Raw genomic sequence first — 16,484 nt, 5'->3', positions numbered from 1 at the left:
TCTTTCACCTCAGAACAACAGAAACATGTATGAAAAAGTCCCATTACTTTTCCTCTCAGGCATTCAGAAAATGTCTTGACTCGCCGCTGGTCTGCTATCACAAGGCTCATAAAATGAGCTCAGATAATAACACAGTGTGAACACAGAACAAGAATAAGTCTTGATGTATGGCTGGATCAGCTGTTACCATCCAACCTCTCCAGCCTCCACGAAACAACTCAAACCTTTCAGACTTGCAGTAGCAGTAGCAGCCAAAGCCAATGGCGATTTGTACATCAGCAGCATTTCCAATCATTTGAACATGGCGAGAATGGAGTATTGTGTTGTTACACTCTCATGATTGCTGCTGAAGGAGCATTCGGTACGTGTGTTCTTATACAGTGATGCCTGAGGCTCAGGTCACATGTCACATAAAGATTCAACAGGCATCTTAGTTCATCTGATGATGTTACTGTAGCTTGACTCGTGCGAACAGACACACACATGCATGTGAAGACATGGAGGGAGTAATTGTGTCTCTAGGAGATTCTGCCTCAAGTCTTTGCTTCATCAAATAACTTAGATTTCCTTTTTGCTCTGGTTTCACTTTAATGACCAAAAGCCAGTTTTTTACAGGAGACACTGCAGTAGCAACAATGACTTCACTGATGGTTGAGACTACGACACAGAGCTGTGAGCTGCTAACTCAACCTATAGATGCAGCAGGGGAACCGGAGACAGTGACAGAATAATGGAAATGAATGGGAGGCAGAGAAGTGTAGGGGCCTGGCACTTCCTCACAGTATCTCATACACTGGCATATATAAGACATCCCAGTGTATGGTATTATATATGTATATGTATTTGCCAGTTCTGCCAACAGTTAGTCGACTTGCGTGTAATAGTTTTTTCTAACTGGGAGATATTATCACTTACAGAAATCCATCATATTTCCAAACAGATATTAAATTGAATTCTTCCCAATTGACAACTCATACTTACAGTTTGGTAAATATGACATGAATATGGCAATATATTGTGTTACATAAATGATACCAGAGCAAGAGCCTCTTGAAGACTCATCTCTCCCAAGAGCCCCGCTTTCTTACATGATCCTATACTAGTTATTATTATGCGATGATTATTACAAATACATACTTATTAGACACATTTCATATAATAATTGTTAAATAACTGAATATTTCTGGGCTATTGATGTTTGAATTTGTGAAGCACTTTGTTACCAACAGTTATTATTTATCATTTCTTTTCATCAAAAATGTAGATGGTTTCTTTCTTTGTCTAAGCCTTGCTCTCTCTCACACAAACACACACGCACACACACATTAGCCCCCACCTCAAGCCCCCAAGCAAGACCCTCGGACCCCCACAGACATTGTTACCATCATTGAGAAGGCGGGCCTTGCACACACACTCATGGGTTCAACGGGGGCGTTTTAAGGGGGGCATGAGGGGGGCTTGATGTGAGCCTTTAAGGGGCCATGTGGGGGGAGTGAGGGGGATTGTTCACAGTGGCATATATCTGGGGGGGTTTATTCCTCGAGTGCGAATGGCTGGGTGTGTAGATGCATGTGTGTGTGTCTTGCCTGGTCAGCAGCAGCAGCATCCGTTGGGGGCTGAATGACTAACCACTGCAGGGTTAACAAGGCAGCCGACCATCAACTGCATACTACCAGCAAAGGGTGGAAGGTCACAGTGCAAAAGTGTACACTTGTGTGTCTGTGTGTGTGTTTAAATGTCAGTCATGTTCATGCTGTGTAGGCTGTTCTTATGTGATTTTTGTACAGCTCACACCATAAGCTCAGATCCGTACAAAGACATGCTCATTCTTCATCCTCCTCACCACTTCAGCCACACCCTGACTCGCACCCACCCCCTCTCTCCACCCCTTACCACGCCCCCTACTAATTCCCAACATTCTATCCAACCATTGAAATGAATTGTGGACATATGCATATACTGTATATATCTATATATATATATATATATATATATATCTATATATATATATATATAAACACTCATACAGAAGCACACAGTGCATTTCATTACTCGTCCCCTCAGCTCATTACCACATGGGGATTAACTATCAGAGGACTACATAATGGAGAGCAGATCTGGGATGGGCAGCAGTGTGAAAAAACCACAGCGGCTGCAACATCATCATTAGCATGCCACTCAGGCAAGGGAAACACAAACACGTGTGTTAAGTCCTATCCAGCAGATTTCCATTCTGAATGTACACACATAAATACTTATCCGTGTTGATTCCAGCCCAATTACAAAGTCATAAATTCATGCATGAGAAAGTCAATGAGGCAAGCAAAAAAAATTAATCATCATGCAGATTTTAAAATGTTATCTTTGATCAGTTGAGATGCTGTAATTGGATTTATTGTGTGGGGGGTTGCTTTCTCGTGGGGCTGCTTCTTAGAAATGTACCATTTTAAATATGAATGTGTGAATGATAATAGAGAATGATGAAAATAAATAATCTGTAAATCATTGCCTGAATCTGGAGGAAAACAAGATTATAAAACCTTGAAATGGTTTGAGATGCTGTCTGCTGTCTCAAAGATTAAAGGACCAGCATGTAGGATTTAGTGTCACCTAGTGGTGAGGTTTCACATTGCAGGCCTGTAGGAGAATCTATGGTGGCCTTCAGGTAACATAAAAATGCAAAAGGCCCTCTCTAGAACTAGAGTTCAGTTTGTGAATTTTGGGCTACTGTAAAAATGGAGGAGTCTGTTGAAGACTCAAATCCCAACACTGATTGTAAAGAGTGTAGCTGCATTTTAAAGTCATCAAACAGTATGGCTTAAACATTTTTATAAATTCACAGGGGTTAAGGTGTTCGGGATGGCTTCGCTTGCTAAATATTCCTTGCAAAACAATGTAACAACACTGATTTACTATGACGAAATGCAATAGATCAAGCTGAAAGTGATCTCCATCTGCTGGATCGGGTGACAAACTACCTAAGACGGTCCAGACTGTATATTTTGAATGTGAATGGGTCATTACAGGTCGAATAAAAACTTTTCCCCCAACATTTGACTTTTAGGTAAAGTGACAGCCCAATCAAACAGCCTTACCTTTGCCATGATTTTTACATATTTGACGTGGAATCCAAAATGCCTCATAATATTGCTTCTCAGATGGTTTTACAGCTCGTTAGTTTGGCATTGCCAAAGAAAACAGCATCATCCATGTCCCCAGAGGAGAAAGGGTGCAAGTTTAGAAACAACCCTGTGAGTACTGAACAGTCTGCAGCGTTTATACACTGAGAACCTAGATCCTAGATCAGAAACCCAGACTGGACCTGAACAGTACCAAACTATTTTTTATTTTGATTGCATTGGGTACAATACTCTTCTATTGCCCTGGTCTATGTGCCATGTTGATGATCAGAGCAGACTTATTATCACATCTGATATCTATTTATAACATCGAACTGCTGGATCCATTTCAGAAGACCCCTATATTATATAGAGCAGAATTTCCGGTGCAGTAGGTAAGGTACTATAAAGAAAGAAAAGAAAAGCCTTTTTGCTTTTATCTCAGCACCACCTTTGGTCATACATAAACCAGCAGTAAAGATTTACTGCTAATTTGACTGAAAACAGATTTACTGCCCATTCTCTATTTCTTAACATGAGGAGTTTTCTTGTGTTAACTACCCTCTAAAGCTAGGTGAACCCCCGGGTCATCTCCCCGCTCTCCCTCCCTGCTATGCTTCCAGTCTCTGTTCTTTCCTCTCTCCCTTTAAGGCTGGGCACCAGAGTTCAATTGCACCTTTTCTTTTCTCATAATTTTTTCTTGTGCGTTTCCATCTCTCCCTCTTCTCCATTTGCTCTCCTACTTCCCAAAGATCACCAGAGGCAAAACCCCAGCTTTCTCCCTTCTGTCATTTACTCACTTTCCCCTTACATCTTTTTCGGGCTCAGCCTGTGACCTTGTCCCTTTCACCCCTATTGACCCTTAAACTGATTGTTCTGCAACCAGTCCCTCTGTCAGCTTGCTCCTCTAAAGGTTTGATTTATTTCACTAACTGCAACGCAATGGCAAACAGGCCTCCCGTCTGGGTCAAGCACCGCACTCACACAATTGTTACAAGTTAATGTGGTCAGTTGAGTGATTTGTAATAACCGACAGCAGAGACCCTTTCTCTGCTCACCTTCTCAACTCTGCTGCTGCTGACCATGGGTGGCAACATCACAGAACACACACACACACACACACACACACACACACACACACACACACACACACACACACACACCTATGGTTAAATCGGGAGAACTGGCTTTGGACTTTATCCACAATTTGCCTTTCACATATGCACAAGGCAGTAGGAGGTTTTCTGTAAAGATGTGTTCACAACAGCATCAAATCCTCAGCATATTCATGAGATCGGTTGAGCAGCAGGAAGTGACATATAACTCTGCTGCATAGATCATATGATTTTGTTTATAGCACCCAGACACTGTCGTAAGATTTCTTGACATCTTCTTCTGTCTTCTACGATACTGCTTTTTCCTCCTGAGATATTTCTTTTCTTTTCAAAGAGGTGTTGTTGTTTTTTTGATAGATAGAGAGATACCGCACATTTGATATGTTTCTTCTCAGGTTAAAGGAATAATCCAAATATTTGTTGAGCCTGGTTGGAGTCCAGAAAGATAAAGACAGGTAGCAAGGTGATATACCTACCACAAATGTCTTTCTCTCAAACACATATCGCATTACCTTATCTCTATTATGGCAGCAACATTCACAAAATCACTTCCTCTTCAGCAATTTATCTTCAAAGTAAAAGTAAAACGTTCATTTTGTTGCTGCAATGCTATATATTGAGCTGAATTACAGAGCTTTTGTTTTGAAAAGATGTGAACTTGAGTCTCTCTTTCACAGCCCTTTGAAATGACCATTACAAAGAGGCAGGTTTAGAATGGACACAGCAAAAATAATAATTTTGGCACAGGAAAAACAAAAGTACTATTATTAGTACTATTACCATTACAAAATGGTATGGGGGGGAGGCCACTGCATGCCACACATAACGTAAACACAAAAGCACAGAAATGTGAATAGAATATGTATAATTCACACATTATGAGAAAACCTAGGGGGTGGCAGGCATGAGGGGTGAAAGCTCTTAACTTGCCTTCTTGCAGAGGGTCATAGGTTGCAGTGGGCTGGTCCGGCAGTAACACACACAGGCTGGGTCTCATAAAAATGCAGCGGGATGAAGCTATAAAAGCTCCATTTAGATGTCAAATAATCAATGATTTATAAAGTGGATGCTGGTCTTCATTTGTGTTCCATTGGATATCAGGTAATCATGGGTTTTTTTTATACTGATCTCCCCGCTGAAGAGGAGACTAATGTAAATAATCAATTACTTTGATTTCCGTCATACAGAACAGCTCTGTCCTCGCTATCAAAGCCCCTCATTGAAAAATCAATTTTGTATCAATAACCTTTATTAACCTTTAATCGCACTCATGTGTGAGTCGTATAGCTCCATGAATAATATGTCAGGAATTCCATCTGGTGCAGTCGGGTGTGAAACAATCTTTGTCTGTGTACTTTTCTGCGGAATGCATTTCACATCATACAGAATAAATCACAACTGAAGCCATTTCCCACCTGCAGCGTTAAAAACCTGTGGGAATGATTCTGAGCTGTATGCAACACATAGAAACAGTTGACATGGGTTTGCCAAGCTCAGTGACTCCACAAACGACTTGACAATCTTTGTGCTTTTCTTGTTCACACTCTGAGAAGCCACCAAACCCCCACTTAAGTGAACATCAACATTGTGATCATGACTGCTCCAATCTTCACGTGTACCTTTTAGAACATTCATGTGGCGCAGATATTGTCTATTCTCACGGAGCAGCTCCTCCCCTGAACCCCAACTCAGACCCCGCCCGCCTCCTTCACCTCCTCCTCCCCCCCGACGCCACCATCAGAGCCCCTTATTGAAAAGCAGTTGCCAAGAAACAAGATTGGAGACTGAAGTGGCGGGAATCCTATGATGCAGAGAAGGGTGGGCTTTGGGGGACATGTGGAGAGATGAGAGGGAGTGACACTGACAGATGGAGAGATGCAGGGTGACAGAGAGACTGAGATAAGAAGAGAGAGAAAAGAGATGAGGGGAAAGTGAAGATGGGCACAACAGAGGGGAAAAATAGAAAGGTTTGGACGTTAGATTGATATTTTTTAAAGGAGGTTTAGCTTTAGTAAAATTGAGCTTAACGTAAAAAAGAACTGTGTCATAATTTCAAACATTTTAGCTTAACTATGAGTTCTTTTCTACTAAAGAATTAGAGTTTATGAAAGCAACACATAGAAATGAACATCTCTGGCTTTTTCTTGGGAATAGGCTGTTGTACTAATGATGTTTTACAGAATTGTGTGAACTGAAACTGTAAATGAACAAGACAAAGTTTTATGTAAATCTTTCATCTGTCCATTGTAAATTGTGTAACATATATGTTTGTCAAGACTCTTTACAGATTTTTGAACTCCAGAGCACAATGGGGTCCAGACTTTCCCTGGAGTTTGCCTCTCACATATGAAGAACACTGCAGGAGATTCTCCTTATCACTTTGCATCCGTTGCATGTAAAAAGATTTCATCAGTGTGCCCACTCGCTCAAATCCTCCTGATATTCTGCAGTGGGCACACATGGGCTCACTCAGACATTGCCAAGAGTTTTTTTTTGCAGGCTGGCAGGAGAAACTCCAGAGAATGTCCTGTGCAACTGACTCTGGACATTCGTGTTAAAACACACAGCTACTCCGGATAATGTCAGGAGATTATCTTTAGTGTTGGCTGAATCTGAAGGTGCCATCAGTCACTTTGTCTTGAGAGCTGTTTGAAATATATGTTGCAGTGCACCAGCTGAAGGGAACTGCCTATTCTCATCAGATGAAGAGGGAAGAACAGAAATTATTCAGAATGAGGAAGCTCTGTCCTAATATTGAAATTAGTTTGGTGTGTGTGTGTGTGTGTGTGTGCGTGTGTACAACAGAGAGATAGAGTGAAAGAAAGAGAGCCAACAGAGTCCAGAGGGACTGAATGAATGTGCACAGCTATGAAGAAAGATTTTACCAAGTTAAGAAAAGTATCAGTAATTATTTGTTGACCAGTGTTGATATTGTCGTGAACAAATGAACATATTGACACTGAGAGTAAAAATATGTTTAAACCATAGCGGGGTCAGAGACATCAGCTAGTAGGTCCCTCATATGTGGCCCAGATCACCTGTGAGGTTATTCAGACCTGAACTTGCTTGACACTTGTAACTGGATCAATCAGGATGGTTAGAACTGGGTCAGATGCAGCCTCCTCCCTACAATTCCATCAGCAAAGCATGCTGTTGCCTTTCCACTTGGACTTGGCTCTCTGACAGGTGTAGAGAACCAATAGGCCAATAGATAGTAGCTGAATTTACAACTGACCAGATTATAAGTGATAGAAATGACATCACTGACCCTTCAAAGTGCACAAAATAAATGGACACAAAAGGTGGAATTTTGGCACTCAACACATTCGTCAAATGACCATGAACAAAATAGGCTCTTAATCCTCAACTCCAGGAAAGAGGGGTTCTTTGGATCCAATCCCAGCCATCAACGACAGTGGAGGGTTTCAGCCTGTGATCCAGTGATTGATGAGGGCCTTAATGGCCACTATGGAGACGAAAAGCCAGGGAGGAAATGCTTACCATCTCCCAACCACTCATTAGCAACAAGTGCGGAACAAAATGGTCCTTTAACACTACACGGGCAATGTTGTGGTGAGTGTGTGGGTGTGTGTGTGTGTGTGCAAGCACTTTGAAACAGGAAACTGTCAATTTAGTTGCACGCATTTTCTTCCTTGCGTGTGTGTGTGTGTGTGTGTGTGTTGGTGCACGTTTATATGAGTGTATCATAAATGTGCACGTGAGGATATGAAACTGATTCGAACTAATGGGAGAATATTTGATAAGAGACACCACTCAGCCAGACAATAATGTAAACACAGATCCATCCTCTTGGCGTTTCTATTCCAAGATGGCCTGCTTTCTTGGAAAGCTAAATGGAGCATTAGCAGATGGTGTGTGTATATTAGTGGAGTTTTTTCCCCGTAGTAGGAAGTAGTTATTTATTTTCGATGTAACTGGATAGCAAGAAGGGAAGAGCAGAGAGGCTGATGGGATGATTTTAATGTACAAATGCTTCAGGTTTCCAAGAACAACAAGATTATGGTCGATATGAACTCATGTGTGCAGCCCTCTTACCTAGAATGAACTCCTGCCTTCCAGACACTGTATAGATTCACAAAGCATAAAGCCAAAGCCGCTGCAGTTCTGTCAAATCATATTGTATCACTGTTGCATGTCAGTCTGCATCATCTATTTATCTCCTCATCATTACTTACAAAGCAAAGTGTGCATGACAAAAAACCACAAGCTTTTTTTTAAATTGCCTGAACGTGAATCATGATGGCCATTCAAGTACCGGAGAGTAGCCTTTGAAGTCAAAAAAGAAAGAAACGTTGAGAAGAAAGGGTGAAAAAAAAACTGTCCACCCTCACTTTCCCTCCTTTTCCAGTCTCTTTGTGTTTCTGTGAACTTGCTATCCTTGGATGAGACACAAAGGATCCAGAGGAGAAAGGCCCCAGAATCACCGCGACCGCCACACACAGATCTTTTCAGACAATCCGGCCTCTGGAGCCACAAGCCCAATGCCCACTCTCCCCTTGTGTGTGTGTGTGTGTGTGTGTGTGTGTGTGTGTGTGTGTGTGTGTGTGTGTGTGTGTGTGTATGCCCCCACCTCATGTAAGATATGGCTACGTCCTCCCACATTAAACCAAAAAGGAATGTGACCACCAAATGAAGCCAGGGTTTCTGTGAAATATACAGCACAAGAAAAAAAAACTATTCTTTCTTTTTGAACTGGAAAAGTTATATCATGATTATTAAATTTCATGTCCACAAGCTAGCTATGTATGTATATATATATAAATAAATAAATCAATGTCTTACTGTGTATTGGGGAAGGTTTGTGCATAAGGATAAGGATTCATAGTAACTTATTTTCAATAATGCCTGCACAAACTAAAGCATAGGCAAATGTTAGCATGCTAGATTGTTTTAATCATACTTAACTTTCATACCGTAGAATATTTGTTACCTTCAACTGTCAACATATCAATTGTAAGTTAGTCTAATACAACCCTTATTATGGTTTAAACTAAACCTTTATTACTGACTTTAGACTTAGCAACAAAGTGTGGCAACAATAAGCATACATTTTAATTTGCTAAAATGAATCCTGGAGGCCTGCAGAGGAGGGTTGCAATGAATGAGGGTTCCGAAGGGTCTTGAAGAAGCTAAACTCTTGTGAAAACTTCCTAGTTCACTTCCTTGGCTGTGACCCACGCTCGTTCGATCCCACCCACAATGACCCCGCCTTGGAATGCTAGAGGAGGAGGAGGCTGGACAAGGCTGCCAGGCAACATTCCACGGCTTGGACTCCGACAGATCCGAGAAATAAAAACCATTGCAAATACAAGGGTAGGTCAAGAGGAGGAGGGAGGACAAGACGAGATTATGGGTGAGAGTGCAAGAAGAAGGAGATAGAAGGAGATAGAACAAAAATCCTTGGTAGGTGTAAGAGAATGTGTGTGTGTGTGTGTGTGTGTGTGAGGGAGAGAGGGAGGAGGGAGGCTTGTAGGCTGGACCCCATCTCTCTTCCCATGGCCTGTACAGACTCAGGACCACACCAGCTCCTGTTCTCCCACAGCACTGCCCTCAAACATCCGTCACATCCCATTACTGCTGAGGCAGGGCTCCCAAAGAGAACTGGAAGGGCATGATGAAATTGGGGTCAAAGTGAATTTGAAGGCATGTGATGAGGACCATTAAGGTTACGGGGTGTCTTGTAGAGCACAGACCTTTGTCTCTCCATTGGAGTGGCGTCTCAAATTTAAGGCCATAAAAAAGAGAGGCCATCAAATGATCTTTTCAACATTGCTTTAATCGTGCCGAGGTGATGTGAAACTGCTTATATACACTGCTTGTGAAATAATGCATGAAGACATGCTGCAATGTAAAATAATGCTGCTCAGTGCAGCTAACGCTCAGACACCCCAGAAAGTAGCAGAGCAATATTCATCATTGTGTCTTTGGAGAAAAAACAATCTTTCTACTTTGTCTGGACTGGGCTGTTGACTTCTATGTATTAAAGAAATCAATGCAAAAAAAGCTACAATACTCACCAATTAGCAATCTTGTTAGCTTGGTTGCTAACAGGACAATAAGTTCACAAGCAGATGAATTAGTACCATTTGGTCTAATAGGTCTAAAAACTATACCTCTGGGGGTTAGATAGAAGTTCATGACTTTGCAACACACAACACAGCTAATAAGCTGCCACCAACTGAGACATTTCTATTGGAATGAACTGACTTTTCCATCAGGGAATTTAGGCAGGTTGTGGCTCATAAGCTACTTGTGAACACTAACTTCATATTTTTGTTGTATATTTTGTATACTTATATGCATTTGTGTATAGTTACACACATGTCAAAAACCGCAGTTGCATTTAACCTCTAACCACCACCAACACAAAAACACACAAATTAGTTGCTGAGCTGAGACCTCTGTTCTGAATGGACGCCGACATGTGACTAAGTTTGACATGGAACTGGGAGCTCAATATGCACGTGAGTTTGGCCATGTGGTCGTCTTTAGCTCAAATTCTTGAATCCCCCCCCCCCTTCCTCTTTCCAAACCGACCCCTCCTCCACTCAGAGGATGACCACAGGAGGTAAACTTCAAGCAGCTCAGAAAGACAAAGCATTTCTGTGAAAAGGTAGTTTCAAAAAAGCCGCTAAAATCACAGGGTGTTTGTTTCCAGAAATTGAAGGAATGTTTTCAGTTATTTTTTAATATTGCTTTTCAAACAAACTGACTACTGTTGTAAAATAGAGCATTAGTGCTTGCTATTCCCGCTACTTTGCCAAGATTGGCATTTACAGCTTTTTATTAACCAATCTAGTGGAAATGTTGCTGGTTCAGCATCAAACTTGATTCCTTTAATGGCCAAGAGCTGCAGCGTTAAAAACAAGGCTAACATTACCTCTTGTTCTGCTTCTATTTTAGGATGACCTTATTTACAAACGTGGGGGGACACTTAAATGTACAATTTGTTCATTCACGTGCATGCATCTGCACTTATGGAGGCATTTTCATCAGCGAGGGCGAAACATATTTCACCTGTCAACACCATGGAAGCCATGGATGCAGCATTTTCGTTGCAGGATACCTTACAAAGGAAGGAGTAAGCCTCCTGGAACTATTGAACGTCTTCTTCGACATGACAGCAGAAGAAAATGAAGAAGGAATGAGGTTAGGAAAATGAACCAAAACACAACAATAGATATTTAGCTGCATGGAAAACTAGTGGTCACCTAAACTCTATGAATAGATTCTTCATGTGAATATTCAGAAGGAGGTGAGGGACAAGGTTTTAGGACCGGAGGCCTTCTTGTTTCCACTTTCTGTTTGAGCAGGCTTTGGTTACCTACATGTAAACAGTGCAGGTGGAGAGCAAAAGACACAGAACACATCAACCAAAATGCATCGACAATCCGCTTTTTAATTTATCTACATTCATGTGCATAATGCCGATCGGTTGAGGCAGATGGCCTCGAAGTTTAAACAACTGGAATGGTCTGAAATCTTTTGAGTGAAAATATTTCAGCATCTAATGTGATGTTATATAATTTCTTACTTATTTCCATCATGGAGCAGCTCCACATAATTGATAGCTGTTGAAATGTTGCACATGTTATTCTCTATGAGTAAAATTGTGATTTGAGAAGATAAATAAAAATGAAAATGGATTGATTGATTTTCAGATGCATTTCTCACACAATTCCTCTTTTGACTCATGGAGGATGCGATACTCAACCCAACAGGAACAGGTCATCCTAAAACCAAGCATACGAACAAGTCTCAGAAAAGCAGGGTTGATTGATTTTAACTGTAATCAGGTTCTATTCTTCCTCTGTGACTTTAACATTGTAACCTTGATCTTTGTTTGGTATTTCGAGGCTTTAGGCCAGGTTTGCTTGCACATTGAACCAAGGTTATTATAGTTTTAAATTTTCATTAGTTTTTATTTTTATTTAGTTTTTCAGTTTGCTTTTTTATTTCAGTTTAGTTTGAGTAAGTTCAACAAGTGATTTTGTAGTTTTCGTTTAGATTTTATTTTGGGGAATCGACTAGTCTTAGTTTAGTTTTTATTTAGTTTTAGTTTTTCCAGGTATGAATGTGTGACACCAAATATGGTTTATCAAGTCCTTTAATTTCAACCATCACCTGCAGGACAGGCAGTAATCCAGGGAGAAAACGAAACGACAACGAAACAAAGCTGAATTTATCTGCTATTCAATTTAGTTTTAGTTAGTTTTGCATTGTTCATTGTAGTTTCTATTTAGTTTTCGATTGTTTTTGTAATTGTAGTTTTTATTTTTATTTCAGTTAAATAAATTATTTATTCATTGCTAGTTTTAGTTTTAGTTAACTATAATAACCCTGCACTGAACAACATTTGGCAGAGAGGTTGCAACACAGAAATAACACAGAGCTCTGTGACATATGCATTATCATTTACTGTAAGGAGGCACTGATATAGCGCCAGATCATGTGGTGTAGGTTCTTGGCAAAGGATGGTGGAGTGACATTGTGATAAGAGACGTGTGGAGAAGCTGCTGCAGATTAATCATGAGAGTGTGGCATCAAGCTCCAAGACAACTCCTAATAATCGTCAACACACACACACACACACACACACACACACACACACACACACACACACACACACACACACACACACACACACACTACTTGTACAGTAGATATCTCCTGCCCCACAGATGTGACTAATTAGAATTTACACTTGGCCACGCACACTCAGACATGTGTGACTCTCTGTGTCACGACACACAGCAGTGCTGCTGCTCTGCTACAGTGTATTAGCTCATTATTCCCCAAAGAACTGCTTCACTCAACCTGACTGGGGGTCAGGTACGGGTACATCAGGGTGGGATTGTTTGACTCTGGGACTCAATCGACAGAGCTTCAACGAGTGTGGATGCACATGCTGTTTACTGTCATCTCTGAAGAAAACACTATTTCCCTGCAGCAATCATGAAAGTTCGTAGTGATGCTGAGTGTTTCTATGTATTGAATGTGTGTGTCTTTATTTGACGTTCTCCAGCAGCGACTGTATGCCCATATGTGGGCCTGGGTCCGTTTATGGACGATGGAGTGTCTTCCTCTGCAGTGGAGCGAGTCCGTGTGAGTGAGAAGGAGAGAGAGATGGGAGTATATTTAGGTTGGCATCGATGCGGTGGGACTCCACACTGCAGGGCCTGGCTGCCAGCCAAAACTCCTCTGTTACCAAGGAAACGTGCTGCAGCCTGGCATCAGAGGGGAGCAACCCAGTTTAACAGTTTTTGGCTATCTGCGGCCAACATCACAGAGGTCCGATATTGTGTAGCAGTACGCGACACAGAGGACTCTCACAGACACACAAATGCAGATGGACATCCAGCAGAGTTAATGAGGTTGTTGAGCATTATCCGATCCATCTTTTAAAGGATGCAAGATTTCACTCTCTAAAGGCTTTTGTCCAGCATATCCTGTAGAACTGGGTACATCGTGAAAATATTGCTCATAATCTCTTAGATGCAACGAACTTCAGAGTAGTTTACAGACTGTTGTTGAAGCGACTTACAACAGAAAAGAAAAAACTTAGAATTTTGGGGGTAAAAACACACGAGCCTCTGCTCCAACAAGCAAGTTTTACTTTCCTAAATATCCATAATTAAATCAATCAAATACGTTAAATATTCAGCCAATTTTTTTAACTTACGCAGATGCACTTACATGTCACTCTATCATATACTGACACATGGCAAGAGGGAAACACATGCACAGTGCACAGGGGCAGTGCAAGTGCAGTATGGTCAGTGTACAAGTTTAAACCTACAAACACTGAAACTTCTTTGTTTTCAATTTGTTCCAAAGAGAGCGTGGGAGGCTGCCAGACTGTGACAAGAAAACTGTGAATGAATTCTTAGAAACCCAGCACTTTTTTCAGTCACAGGAGGAAGGAAGGAGCCTCGTGATGTGTGAGATGAGACACAGCAGTGACCACGTTCCTCTCTGGATAGAAGAGATAAGGATGTGTGTTTTCTCTTCTGCTGCCACTACAGCTGCAAATCCAACGCTATGTTCAGTTCGTTTATGCATTTTATGAGCACAGTGCAGTGGAGGAGGAATATTCTGCAGAGACTGAATATGTCTTATGTGGATCTGAGGTGATGGTGAACTGTAGAAGAACTGCACTTTACCTACGTTGGAGCGCCCTCTTCTGGTGTAAATATTGTACCAACCAAATGAAGAACAAACAAACGCCTTCTCTATGTATTTAAAGTTGAATGTGAATTGAACACTTCAGGACTTTGTCTTGATATTTCACCACGATAATTATTAAATCCATTTCAATACCTTTATTATACCAGAGACCCCATAGCAGATTTGTTAAATGTGAAAAACATCTATACTTCTTCTGTCGTATGACAAAAAATACAACAATGAATACTTTGTTGGAAGTTTTTGTACCATTGACTGATCTCTGGGATCAAGTTAAAATCAAACTGCTCTCATGTAATACTTCTATCTGTGATCGAGCTGCTCTGATATGTCATATTCTCAGGAGCTAAGACGGATTCGAACATTCAATCCTTCATTTGATCTGAAAAATTGAAATGGTTTTCACTGGACAGCGACAACATGTGCCCCTGTCAAAAACATGTATTCTGTAACCATAGCTTTGTCTTACATTACAGAATGTACATAGTGAGTTGTACTGCACATACATGTGTACTGTGCATGATAACAATAATAAAATAATAATACAAATAGTGACAATAGATATATAACCCTCTGCAGCAAACTGTATTTTCACATCTTCTTTATATCTCCATATACTTGCACATATACTTTTTATGAATATGTCAGCAGAATAACAAACTAAACTGACCTATACACAAAGATGTTATTTATAATTGGTTTTAAGAATCCATCAATCACACTGCACCTGAATTTATGAAAAGATTTAAGATTGTTTTTGCTGAAATGTACTTTTCTGAAGTAAAAAAGAAATGATTTATAATAACAAAATGGAATGTACAAAGCATAATAAACAGGATATAGACACAGTATACAGACACTGTGATGGGTTTTACTGTGCCACTTCAATGTGTTTGTGCCTTCAGTGACAGGTTTACCTACATTTCTCTCAGCTTACTCTGCGCTCGATAAAAAGAACTGTTATGAGTTGAATTCTCACATGGGCCGTGACCTTTCTGACTCACTTCTGTCATAACATGTATAGTGAACTGATAACGACAAAAGCCTAAAAAAAAAAAAGAAAACAGGAAGTTAGAGGTGGGAAAGAGAAACACCCCTTCCAGTAACTCCACACAGTCACAGTTCCTCTTTCTGCAGAATTTCACTTTCAAAACATTCCTCTTCTTGTTTTTCAAGGTATTCAATATAGGTCAACAAATAAATGTGCAAACACACACACAAACAGCCCTGTTTGGTGTCAGTGTGACCGCTCAGCCTGACCCGCCCGCATGCTCTTAGACATTAAACCCTGGTAGAGTTGGAAACCTGACATGTTGGGATTGTGACAGCGCTCGCTGTGTTTCTCTCTGTTAAGCTGTGAGTCTGAGCCTCACCTCCCTCTGTGCCTGTTCACTCACACTGTGACGCTGCCTTCGGGATTCCAGAGATCAGGCTCTACCGCTCTGTAAACTCTAAACAAGGAATTCTCTGACTTGTTGGGCAGAAAGAATAAATACTGTGTGCTTGCATATGACTGTGTTTGTACATTAACAGCATTGTTATTATAGATGAATACAAATGTAAGAACAATATGCAGCAAATGTTATTCCATGTAACCCTATAGCTCCTACACTACATATGAAATGACATGTCAGTGTCAAAATCATCTGACACATCAATAACAATGTGACATTTCATTTGATCGGGGCTGCGTGGAAATATATGAGTGTGTAGTGCCCTTTGTAAATGTACTGTGATCCGCATATATGGAGGAAGAGCTGACTCTGACGACTGTCAAAGTCAGTTGTCAAGACGCAAAAGTGCACGTGTGAGTATGTGTGTGTGGGTGGGCATGCATGAGACAGAGAGGCTCCATGGGGGCAGGGCAGCAGGTTCTGTCACTTACATTTCCCTGCTTTGTTGATCTCCTCTGGATTGTGAAACAGATGGATACCAGTCAAGGCATCATCTACACACACACACACACACACACACACACTGTGCATGACCGTACAGCAAAAAGAGGGCGGCCTGACACGTCCCCACGCACTATTGTTGTATTCAT

Source organism: Paralichthys olivaceus, chromosome 6, assembly GCF_024713975.1.
Source record: "Paralichthys olivaceus isolate ysfri-2021 chromosome 6, ASM2471397v2, whole genome shotgun sequence".
Classification (NCBI taxonomy): domain Eukaryota; kingdom Metazoa; phylum Chordata; class Actinopteri; order Pleuronectiformes; family Paralichthyidae; genus Paralichthys; species Paralichthys olivaceus.
The sequence above is the reverse complement of the archived record's forward strand: the minus strand, read 5'-3'. Positions refer to the sequence as shown.